Here is an 11,412-nt window from a genome sequence, read left to right as displayed (position 1 = left end):
AAGGTACTCCTCATAGTCCCAGGCATAACAAATGAGAAGCATGGTTGAGCCTTGAAGCGTGGTTGAGTGGTGATTGCCCTTGTAATTCCACAGTCATAAGACTGAGTTGCAAAGCTAGTGATTTTCACTAATTCTCATGATGGGCTGGAGTGAGTAGACCTCTGTGTTCCTGTATCAACACCTAGCAGGGTTACCCTTGGCATCTCTCAGCAAAAATGTCCATGCGAGTTTCCCATTGCTGGTTGGAGGATCAGTCACTGGTAGCTGTCCTACAGTGCCAAGAGATCTTCAGCCGCAAACACAGTTGGAGCTGAGGCATGTCTGAGATCAGTCTCTGGTTTGCTCAGCAATGTAAACAATCACAGCAGAGTACTGTAGAGCAAGTAGCAAGTCTTAGTGGTGAGTCATGAAATTACAGACCCCACTGTTGTTTCTCTTCAGTGCCACATTTCCAAGAATTTCGTCCTTCGAACATTGCTCCCAGTAGTGGATAGAGGGATTGCAATCTCACTATTTACAGCTCGGCTTCAACAGTCAGTAAGTAACTAGATGGAGAGTGCTCTGCTGTGCAGCACTCGAGCTCATGGCACATGCTTACAAGCTACTTGGCAGAGCTGTATAGCAGCCATTGTCACTCGCAGCACGTCACTGGTGGCTGCACAAAGCATTATGTCCAGGCCAGCGAGGCCAAAACACTGAACTACTGTCATCCATCAGTCATTTATAGACACGCTCACTCTGCATTGATCTTGGCATTAATAACCCAGGGGTCGCCTCACTCCTGTTTAATCCCACCATTTCAGGTAGGCAGCTACAGTGGATTAATAAAACAGGTATTCAATTTCAGTGTGATTAATTTTATTTTATATGTTAAACTTGTGTTTTATTTTCCAGAACACAGACACACTGCAGTACTTTATCTGGTTCTATCTCTCTCTGTGGTTCTCCTTCTGTGTGTTGGTGTTACTGGATTTTTCATCTACAAATTAAAGCAGTAAGTGACAGATTGAGAAATATTTCGATCATTCAAACTTATTTAAAAACTATTTAAAAATCAGTTTAGAATGATCAGTAAAACAGCAGAATTCAGCAGAATTAAAGATTTTATGATCTTTAACTTAAAGATTAGAATTACCTGCATGAATAATATATTTTCATGAAATTTGTTATTAGATTGTCCAGGAAAATAAAGGTACGTCACACACAATTACTATTATTATTATTATTATTATTATTATTATTATTATTGATGGTGATGATGATGATGATGTTTATTATGTGAAGGTTCTACAGACAGGAGATACTTATGCTTCTCTCCAGCTCTCTGCTGTACAGAACTCTGATTATGAAACTCTGCAGACTAACAGAGGTGACATCACATCACTCATTAGCACTAATTATTAACTTTATTCAGTTAACCTCATTTATTACTACAGGTTTTAAACATGACCTCTGTAAAGAGCTGATGGATGTGTGGTTTTGCTTTGTGTGTTTCAGGGAGGAGAGAAAAAAAGAACAACTCCTGAAAAGCTGCACTTTTTCATCTCTTGTTTTTTTGCTTTTTTTTGCTTTGCTTTTGTTTATTTTTTAAATAATTATCATTGAAGAACATTAAAGATATAAAGGAATGTGCTGTCATACATTTTATCAGTTTATAGTTACACTTGTGGAACTTTGATGAAACAAGTTAGTTTCTGTTCCCAGTTACATTATAGCAGTTATAAACTTGTTTACATGCAAGTTAACTAATAATGTTTGGCTAACATCAGCATCAGTTAAATCACATGTTTGATATTTAAGTAGCTGATATAGCATTTGCATTAGCCTTAATTAAACCACATAATTGCTATTTTTACAGTGTAGCTACCATAAACATTTGGTAAATCACTTAGTTGCTACTATAATTGCTGTTTTACTCTTAATGGGCTTTGTTTATGTTTCAGTAAAGTTGTGTTAATATTTTTGTAGCCAAACTAAATTAAAATTTTCCACTAGATTTTCAAAAGTTTCGCTTTTTTTCTTCATATTCAAATGTCTATGTTGATAAATGCCAATCAGGATTAAATTACCAACAGCATTCACAGCATGGCTATTTTATAATTAGCCATGGACACAAAACTTGATGATGACTAAACTCTGAAAGAGCACCTCCTGTGTGCGCCATGTGCTAAATCGTCCAGTAATGCAGCTCAGCCATTGCAGTGTATCAGCTACCATAGACACACACTAACCCAGGGGTTCCCAACCTGGGGTCAGGACCCCACATGTGGTCACTTGATTTACAAATGGGGTAGAGAGAGAAACCCACAATCTCCACTTTTATTTCATTCATTTATTTTAGCGATTAATACTAGAAACACCGAAGACGGATTTTGTGTGCTAATACTGTGAAATGTTACTGGGCGTCATGTTCAGACAAATTAATAAGGTATGTGTTATTTGTGTCTTTTTCTCTATCCTGACATGCAGCACTAGCATAGCTCCGCAATAAGAATGGACAGATTTCGCCATCCATCTACCTCCACTAAATAAACTAAAAACTACTCTGTGGTTTTTTAGTAACCTATTTAGTAATGTCTTGGATAAGTTTGTTTTTCTGAGAGATGGAAAGCTATATGAACACATAGACTATTAGGAGCAGCTAATGGTCCACATAAGTTGTAGGCCTGTGGTGCTGAAGCTCAGACATGTGGTCTCATGGGCAGGACTACAGAAAACAGTACCTAGGGTAGCAGATTTCACCTGCCATGGTACTACCTGGATATTGTAAGTCAGTAGCCTTTCAGAAATGATGCATCTGTTGGTGCTAATGCTGATCTAAAGATTCTTCAGTTGCGAGAATCTACCACCATAGAACAGTTCTGCCTCCCATGAGTATGTGAGCTGGTCCCAGTCATACTGGAAGTGGAGCAGCCCTACATTGAGGTACATAACAACAGTCTTAGAGGTGGCAGTGCAGGAAGCAAACCAAAGCTACTTGGAGCTTTAAAGTTGGGTCCAGAAGCCTTAGTGGTTGGTTATTGTGTCTTTAGACCATCTTGCACTAGGAAGTGTACTTCTGTATCAGTTCTGGGAATCTCATTCACTGCTGGTGACTGGTGTAGCTCAAAGATCTGTGCTTAGTCGTATTCTCTTATCACTGTACATCATATTTTAAGAAACAGTCATGCAGCCTGATCGCTTCTCTAATCACTCCTATGCTAACACACTCAGCTCTACCTGTCCTTCCCTCCAGAGCTGCCATCTTAGCTGCTCCTACAGATAGCTCAACCTGGAGGAAGGATAATTGTCATTATTTGCATTTCCGGGTCAGCAGCCATTTTGGAGGAGCACTTCCTGTGGTGGCCATTTCGTGTCCCAGCACTATATAATGACTCACCCAGCATTTGCTCATCGCCAGATGGTCTCCCCTGACCTCAGCTCCATGCCGCTGGTTTACCGTGACCTCAAACAAGTGTTCAGCAAGGCCAAGGCTTTGTCGCTGCCTCCACATCGACCCTACAACTGTGCCATTGACCTCCTACCTGGAACCATGCCCCCATGTGGACGCCTTTACCACCTCACCGGACCTGAGAGGGAGGTGATGGCCACATACATTTTGGAGTCCCTAAGTGCAGGCATTATCTGCATGTCTTCTTCCCCCGCCCGAGCGGGATTTTTGTTTGTGGAGAAGAAGGAAGAAGTTTCTTCACCCGTGCATCGACTACCAAGGGCTCAATGCTATCACCATCAAGAACTGCTACTCTCTGCCTTTGATGTCCTCTGCCTTTGAGCTACTCCAGGGAGCCACCATCTTAACCAAGCTAGACCTGAGGAACACCTATCACCTGGTCCTCATCCGCAAAGGGGATGAATGGAAGACGACGTTGAACCCCCCTACTAGCTACTATGAGTACCTGGTGATGCCGTTTGGCCTGACCAATGCCCCAGTGGTGTTCCAGGCACTCGTCCACGACGTCCTCCGAGACACTCTGTATTCCTTCATCTTCATCTACTTGGACGACATCTTGATCTTCTCCGACTCCCTGGAGGAACACGAGCGCCATGTCCAGTGTACGTTCACCTGGTCGCCGAAGGCAGAGCAAGACTTCCTCTAACTGAAGGACTTCTTCACGACGGCCCCTATCCTAACCCTGCCTGACCTGACGCTCCAGTTCATCATGGAGGTCGATGCCTGTGACCTTGTCGTGTGGGCTGTCCTGTCTAAGACGTCCCCTAAGGGCAACCACCTACATTCCTGTGCCTTCTTCTCCCGATGACTCGGCCGGGCGGAACTACATGGCTCGGAAACGTGAGCTCCTCGCCGTCAAGTCAGCCTTGGAGGAGTGGCAACACTGGTTGGAGGGTGCCGAGCAGTGATGTTGCGGGGCAGCAGGCACCATTCATTTCTGGACTTCAACTTCTCGTTGTCGTATCAACCTGGTTTGAAGAGGGGCAAGCCTGACACCCTCTCGAGTCAGTTCTCACCAGTGGGAGGGGAGCCCCCCAAAGAACGCATCCTCCCGTCATCGGTCCTGGTGAGAGCTCTCAGCTTAGACGTTGAGAGGAAGGTGCAGCAGGCCTCCATCAACCAACCCGTGCCCAGAACTGTCTGGAGGGCAAGTTCTTCATCCCTGAATCCATGCGCTCACAAATTCTGTGGTGGTGCCACAGCTCCAGGATGTTCTGCTACCCTGGTATTGCCCGTACCCAAGCACTTGTACAACAACTCATGGCCCACCATGAGGAAGGACGTCCGGGAGTTTGTGGCCGCCTGCCCTGTCTGTGCTCAGCAGAAGATATCCATGGTCCCTCTGGCAGGATTCCTCCGACCCCTGCCTGTACTCAAAAGACCCTGGTCGCTCCTGTCTGTGGGCTTTGTGACGGGCCTTTCTCAGTCCACAGGAAACATACTTACCGTGGTGGACCGGTTTTCCAAGTTGGCACATTTCGATTCCTACATCATACTGCTGCCCAAGCTGCCCTCAGCCAAGGAAACTGCCGAGCTCCTAGTCCTACACGTCTTTCGCCTCCATGGCCTGCCCCGCAACATCGTGTCTGACCAAGGACCCCAGTTCACATGTCTCTTCTGGAGAGAATTCTGCCAGCTCCTGGGAATCACCGTCAGCCTCTGATCTGGTTTTCACCCACAGACCAATGGGCAGACAGAACATCTCAACCAGGAGCTCGAGAATGCGCCCACAACTCATTTCCATCAGCCGCCAGGGGCCTCTTGCCAAGTTGCCTACGGCTACCAGCCCTCACTCTTGAGCATACAGGAGTTGAAGGCTTCCATACCCTCCGCCGTGGACTTTGTCAGGCGATGCCGGCGCACCTGGAGAAGATCCTGCCTCACGTTGCTAAGGAGTTCCAGAAGCTACGCCAAGTGGGCCATCGCAGAACCCTGCCCTACCGCGTCAGCCAAAGATTGTGGCTATCCACAAGGGACCTGCCTCTCAAGACGGCCTTCAGAAAACTGGCTCTTCACTTCGTGGGACCGTTCCCTATCTCCAAGGTGCTCAACCCTGTGGCCGTGCGCCTTAAGCTACCCAGAGCCTTGTGGATCCACACCACGTTTCACATGTCCAAACTCAAGCCTGTCCAAGCCTGCTCGTTGGAACTGTTCATACTTGGATTTCTGCCTGCGCCTTCGGATTTGTCTGTTTTTGGAGATTAGCCCTGCTGCTGCTAGCGAGGCAGCCAGCGGCGCATCTCTGTCACAACTGGACTCTGTAATCCGTTACAAACAACTTGCGTGGATATTGAGCTTTCTGTTAGTGAGTAAAGACTGTTGTGACTGTGAACTCGCTATTGTTTATCTGCCTGTTCCTTCACCCTTTGCATCTATTCTGACGCCATTGACTGTGTTTAAACCACTATGCTCATTAAAGACTTTTAAAATTGAGCCTCTGTCCGCATTCTGCATTTGGGTCAGACTCCGGCTCTGTGATATAATTGCCTCCAAATAAACCTTTTTGTGCAAGTACTAAAGGAAATTTGCAACACAATGGCTCATTCAGGCTCTTCTCTTCTCCCAGCTCAACAGTAGTAACTATCTGCTGACCAGCTTTTACTGTTAAACCACTGCAAAATATCCAAAATGGTCCAAAATATGGTGGCACATTTTACTATCAATTTGTATGCATGTTGGTCCCAGCACCATGGCACTCCACTGGCTTCCTGTATCAGCAATATGCATCAAGATCAAGTCCTTAATGATAAATTATAGAGTTACTTTGGCCAGGGCTTTGTTCCATCCCAGTCAGTGTACAACCATCACATGGTCCTAAAGGTCTATTAAGGTACTATTCAGACGAGATTAGATTTCCAGACAATGTACACATGCTCGTCACACTAACAGTTCCACGCATACTGCACACACACCTCATTTTAACTTTATATATGCTACCTCTGGGCAAAATTATTCGTAAGCATGGTATTAGCTTCCACTGTTACGCTGATGACACACAGTTGTATGTTTCAGTAAAGCCAGATGACAGACACCAGCTTAATAAAGTTGAGGAATGTGTAAAAGACATTAGACACTAGATGCTTATTAACTTTCTCTTACTTAATTCTGACAAGACAGAAGTACTTGTACTAGGACCACATGCAGCTAGAAGTAAGCTTTCTGATTACATAGTAACTCTGGATGGTCTTTCTTTTTCATCATGTGCAGCAGTAAAAGACCTTGGTGTGATTATCGACTCTAGTCTTTCTTTTGAAGTTCATGTAGATAATATCACTAGGATTGCTTTCTTTCATGTCAGAAATGTTGCTAAAATAAGAAATATAATGTCATTACACGATGCAGAAAAACTAGTTCATGCTTTTGTTACCTCTAGGTTGGATTATTGTAATGCCTTACTGTCTGGATGTTCCAGTAGATGCATAAACAAGCTCCAGTTAGTCCAGAATGCAGAGTCCTTACTAGAACCATAAGATATGACCACATCACCTCTATCTTATCCACACTGCATTGGCTCCCAATCAAATTTCGTATTGATTATAAAATACTACTATTGACCTATAAAGCACTAAAAGGTCTCGTGCCACAGTACCTGAGCGAACTTTTGGTCTTTTATGATCCGCCACGCCTACTCAGATCAAAAGGTGCAGGCTATTTGTTGGTACCTCGAAGCTGGGGGTAGAGCTTTCTCTTACAAAGCCCCACAGTTATGGAACAGCCTTCCACTTAGTGTTCGGGGCTCAGACACAGTGTCAGTGTTTAAGTCTAGGCTGAAAACATATTTGTTTAGTCAATCCTTTAGTGAATAGTTTTCTTAGGTACAGGGGCAGGTCTGGAGGGTTTCACAGGCATAGAGTGTTGTGGTGAACTGGGATGTTTGGATGATGTCGCCCCCCCACTCTCACGCGTTCACTCAGGTTTGTCGACGGTGGAGTGGCTGCTGCTTTATGTCCCAGGGTGCCCTCATGTCTGTGTGAGCTTCTGGCTCTCCCTTTTAGTTATGCTGTCATAGCTAGTCTTGCCAGAGTCCCTGCTTGCACTCTGCATGCAAAGTACATTGTCTTTAACCATTAGAGGACAAAAGCTTACCTAACAATCTCTCCCTCTCTCTCTCCATCTCTCTCTCTCCCTCTCTGTTGAGCTACACATGCTACTCCTGAGATGCCAGTGATCCTGACCCCTTCTGCTCCTCCTCGCTGCCTGATCCATCCTGATGCCCTACTTCTGGTTGGAGTTCTCATCAGTTGAGTTCGTTCGCTGCTGCTCGGGCACCATATGGACGGCCTGAAGAACTGTTTGGTTTTGCTGGGGATGGTGCCACATGGGGGCAACCAGACTTCTTGCAAAAACTGTGCTGAATTTATTGGTTGCACAATTACACTATTTGTCCATATAGTACACAATAATAGAAGGGAATGATTTATAATCGCACTATCTGTTCCGCCCAGATGAGGATGGGTTCCCTTTTGAGCCTGGTTCCTCTCAAGGTTTCTTCCTCATATAATCTCAGGGAGATTTTCCTCACCACCGTCGCCTCTGGCTCGATCATTAGGGATAAATTCATAGGGATAAATTAACATATTTACAATATATATATATATATATATATATATATATATATATATATATATATATATATATATATACACATAGTGAATCCATTTATTTCTGTGAAGCTGCTTTGTGACAATGTCCATTGTTAAAAGCGCTACACAAATAAAATTGAATTTTAATACAAACTGATTGCTTTGATCTTTATTATAAGCTATTGTTGTAAGGGACATGGCTGATCATTAATAGGTCACATGACCATATATCCATAAATATACTAATTAAAGACTAAAATCCCAGATATACTTTAGTAATAATTACAGTACCTGTGGAAAAATAATCCAAACTAGGTGTTACTCAGCAGGTTGAAATCTTAAAGGCTACATCAATATGTGGCTCTGTAAGCAGGTTTTAAGGATACACACACAAGTGCATTAACACTAGCAGTGTGCTCATGTGTGTATTTCTTCTACAAATTTAATCTGGTGTGTATCTTTAATCTTGTGTTTTATTAGAATTTCTTAAACAAGGCACACACACACACTTAAAGAAGTTCCTGTTTGTTAGTGTTTGACACTCAGGATGTTGAGAGTGAGAGGCAGTTAAAGTGTTACTGTAAACGTGATGTTCATCACTTCAGCTCAAGAACTGGAGACGCTAACATACTCTGGTAAGAACCACTCTATCTGTAATAATAACAGTTTAGTTCACGAGACTCAGCTGGAAAATAGTAGATTTGATCTTAAGGTAAATAAAACTGTGTAATCTTACCAGTATCTGTTTGTTAGCTGCAGCAGGAGTGTTCACATGTTTTTTTAAACTTGAGATCTACTTTTTCCTGCACTACACCACTTATGGTGATCTACTGTCCAAAAAAATATTTACATATAGGCCCCTTCTTCACCATGCTTCACTGGTGCTACAGTAGCTGATTTTTTTTACAGCTAGTTTTGTTTCTAAAAGCTGACATTTCAGTTCTATCACTGTATCTTTCTGAGTTCTGAGTTAGGACAGAGAATTCAAAGCTAAACATATTTGCTAACAGAGGAGCATGTATCAATGACATGTTGAACAACCAGGCCATGCAGATTTGTCTGTACATGCAATGAAGATTGTGTTGTTGTAGTGTAACATGCAGGAAGTCCACCGTTTTTAATATTAACAACCTGGCTTCTGTGGTGAAGTGACACGTGGTACAGGTTTATCCAAAATTCTGTACCTCAGCTCTGAGGCAGGAACAGGGGATTTGTGCCATGGGGATTAGTTACCTCTATACACCACTGTGACTACAATAGCTGACAATACCAAAAGAGAGATTTTTGCAGGATCAAGTTTTCGTGTGTAAAACTGTCCAGGTGAATGTTAATGCTGTAGAAAAGAGTTTGCAGGCAGCTACAAAGAAAAGAGAGAGTCATTGTGTTACACTCCTAATGCAGTGTGTTTATAATCCATCAGGTTATGTAGCTGTTGGAAACAAGAGAAACGACTCGAGGAGATTCTAATCATGGATGTAGCTTTAACGTAGCTACAGTGTGGAGTGATTTTTACCATGTAGCTTATAACATTATTAACTTATACAACAAATGGAGTTACTGCAATAGTATACACTTTTTGTGTGTGAGGCTCGGGCGGGGTGAGTGTGTGTGAGGCTCGGGCGTGGTGAGTGTGTGTGAGGCTCGGGCGTGGTGAGTGTGTGTGAGGCCCGGGCGTGGTGAGTGTGTGTGTGTGATGTTTGTCAGCATGGTAACTAATGACACTTCAGGACAGGAACAGTAGACTCACATACACACGGGTAACAATAACTCTTTCTACAACAAACACTAACAACTGATACTGACTCAGTTATTACAGTTATCCTCTGTGTGTAATGTGTTATCATCTCTACTGCTCTGAGCCAATCAGAGCACACCGTACTGCTCTCAGCCAATCAGAACACACCGTACTGCTCTCAGCCAATCAGAACACACCGTACTGCTCTCAGCCAATCAGATCACACCGTATTGCTCTCAGCCAATTAGAACGCACTGTACTGCTCTCAGACAATCAGAAAATAGTTTACTGCTCTCAGCCAATTAGATGACACTGTACTGCTCTCAGACAATCAGAACTCACCATACTGCTCTCAGCCAATCAGAACACACTGTACTGCTCTCAGCCAATCAGAACTCACCATACTGCTCTCAGACAATCAGAACACATTGTACTGCTCTCAGCCAATCAGAACACACCGTATTGCTCTCAGACAATTAGAACACACTGTACTGCTCTCAGCCAATCAGAACTCAACATACTGCTCTCAGCCAATCACAGCACACCGTATTGCTCTCAGACAATCAGAGCACACTGTACTACGGTCAGACAATCAGAACACACTGTACTGCTCTCAGACAATCAGAACACACCGTACTGCTCTCAGACAATCAGCACACACCATACTGCTCTCAGCCAATCAGAACACACCGTACTGCTCTCAGCCAATCAGAACACACTGTACTGCTTTCGGCCAATCAGAACACACCATACTGCTCTCAGCCAATCAGAACACACCGTACTGCTCTCAGCCAATCAGAGCACAGCGCACTGAGCTGATAGTGATGAGTGATGAGATGATTTAAATATAATTTGAGAAAAACTGTATTAGTGATAACTGCTGAAAGATAAACAGGTCTTGGTCATGCATTTTAAGTTGAGACCTTCAGTAAACTTCCTTAAAGTCCCCCTCCCACTAAAGTCCTCTTCCCCGAGGACAAAGTCTTCCAACCCTGTGAGGGTGAATCTGTTTGCTGCTTCTAAAGCCTGTCCCAGGAGAAGGGCCTGGAGATGTGGGTGTGTTCTGTGCCCTTTCTGCTCTGACCATGCTGTTCTGGGAAACTGGAGTCCCGTCCCAAACTCCCTCTCACTCGGGTCGAACAGTACCAAGCAAGACAGAGTGCTAACTGAAGAGCTCTTTTCCATCACCCCGAGCATTCGCCGGTGCTAACGGATCAGACTGCGTATGAAAATTGTAATACCTGTGGGAGAATGCAGAGTATGGGCGTGGCCATGTTTATTTACGGTAGCACCGGGGCTGCCGTTTTCACGTCCTCATTCTGTCCCCGGCTTTGAACGAGGCTTTGTTACACCCCGAGCACAGTGTGTTTATAATGCAGCAGGTTATGGGGCTTTTTCACACTTCCTACAGTAAACTGCAGCAGTATACACGTTTAGTGTTAGAGGTTTGGGCAGGGTGAGTGTGAGAGGATGGGGTGTGTGTGTGTGTGTGTGTGTGTGTGTGTGTGTGTGTGTGTGTGTGCTTGTCAGCGTGTTGTGTGATGACACTTCAGTTCAGGCATAACAGACTCAGTGTGTTTTCACATGTAGTTCTTTTTAAATAAACCATATTGTGTGTGTGTGTGTGTGTGTGTTAGTCTCTT

This window comes from Pangasianodon hypophthalmus, chromosome 18, assembly GCF_027358585.1.
Source record: "Pangasianodon hypophthalmus isolate fPanHyp1 chromosome 18, fPanHyp1.pri, whole genome shotgun sequence".
Lineage (NCBI taxonomy): Eukaryota > Metazoa > Chordata > Actinopteri > Siluriformes > Pangasiidae > Pangasianodon > Pangasianodon hypophthalmus.
This window is presented reverse-complemented; position numbering follows the sequence as displayed.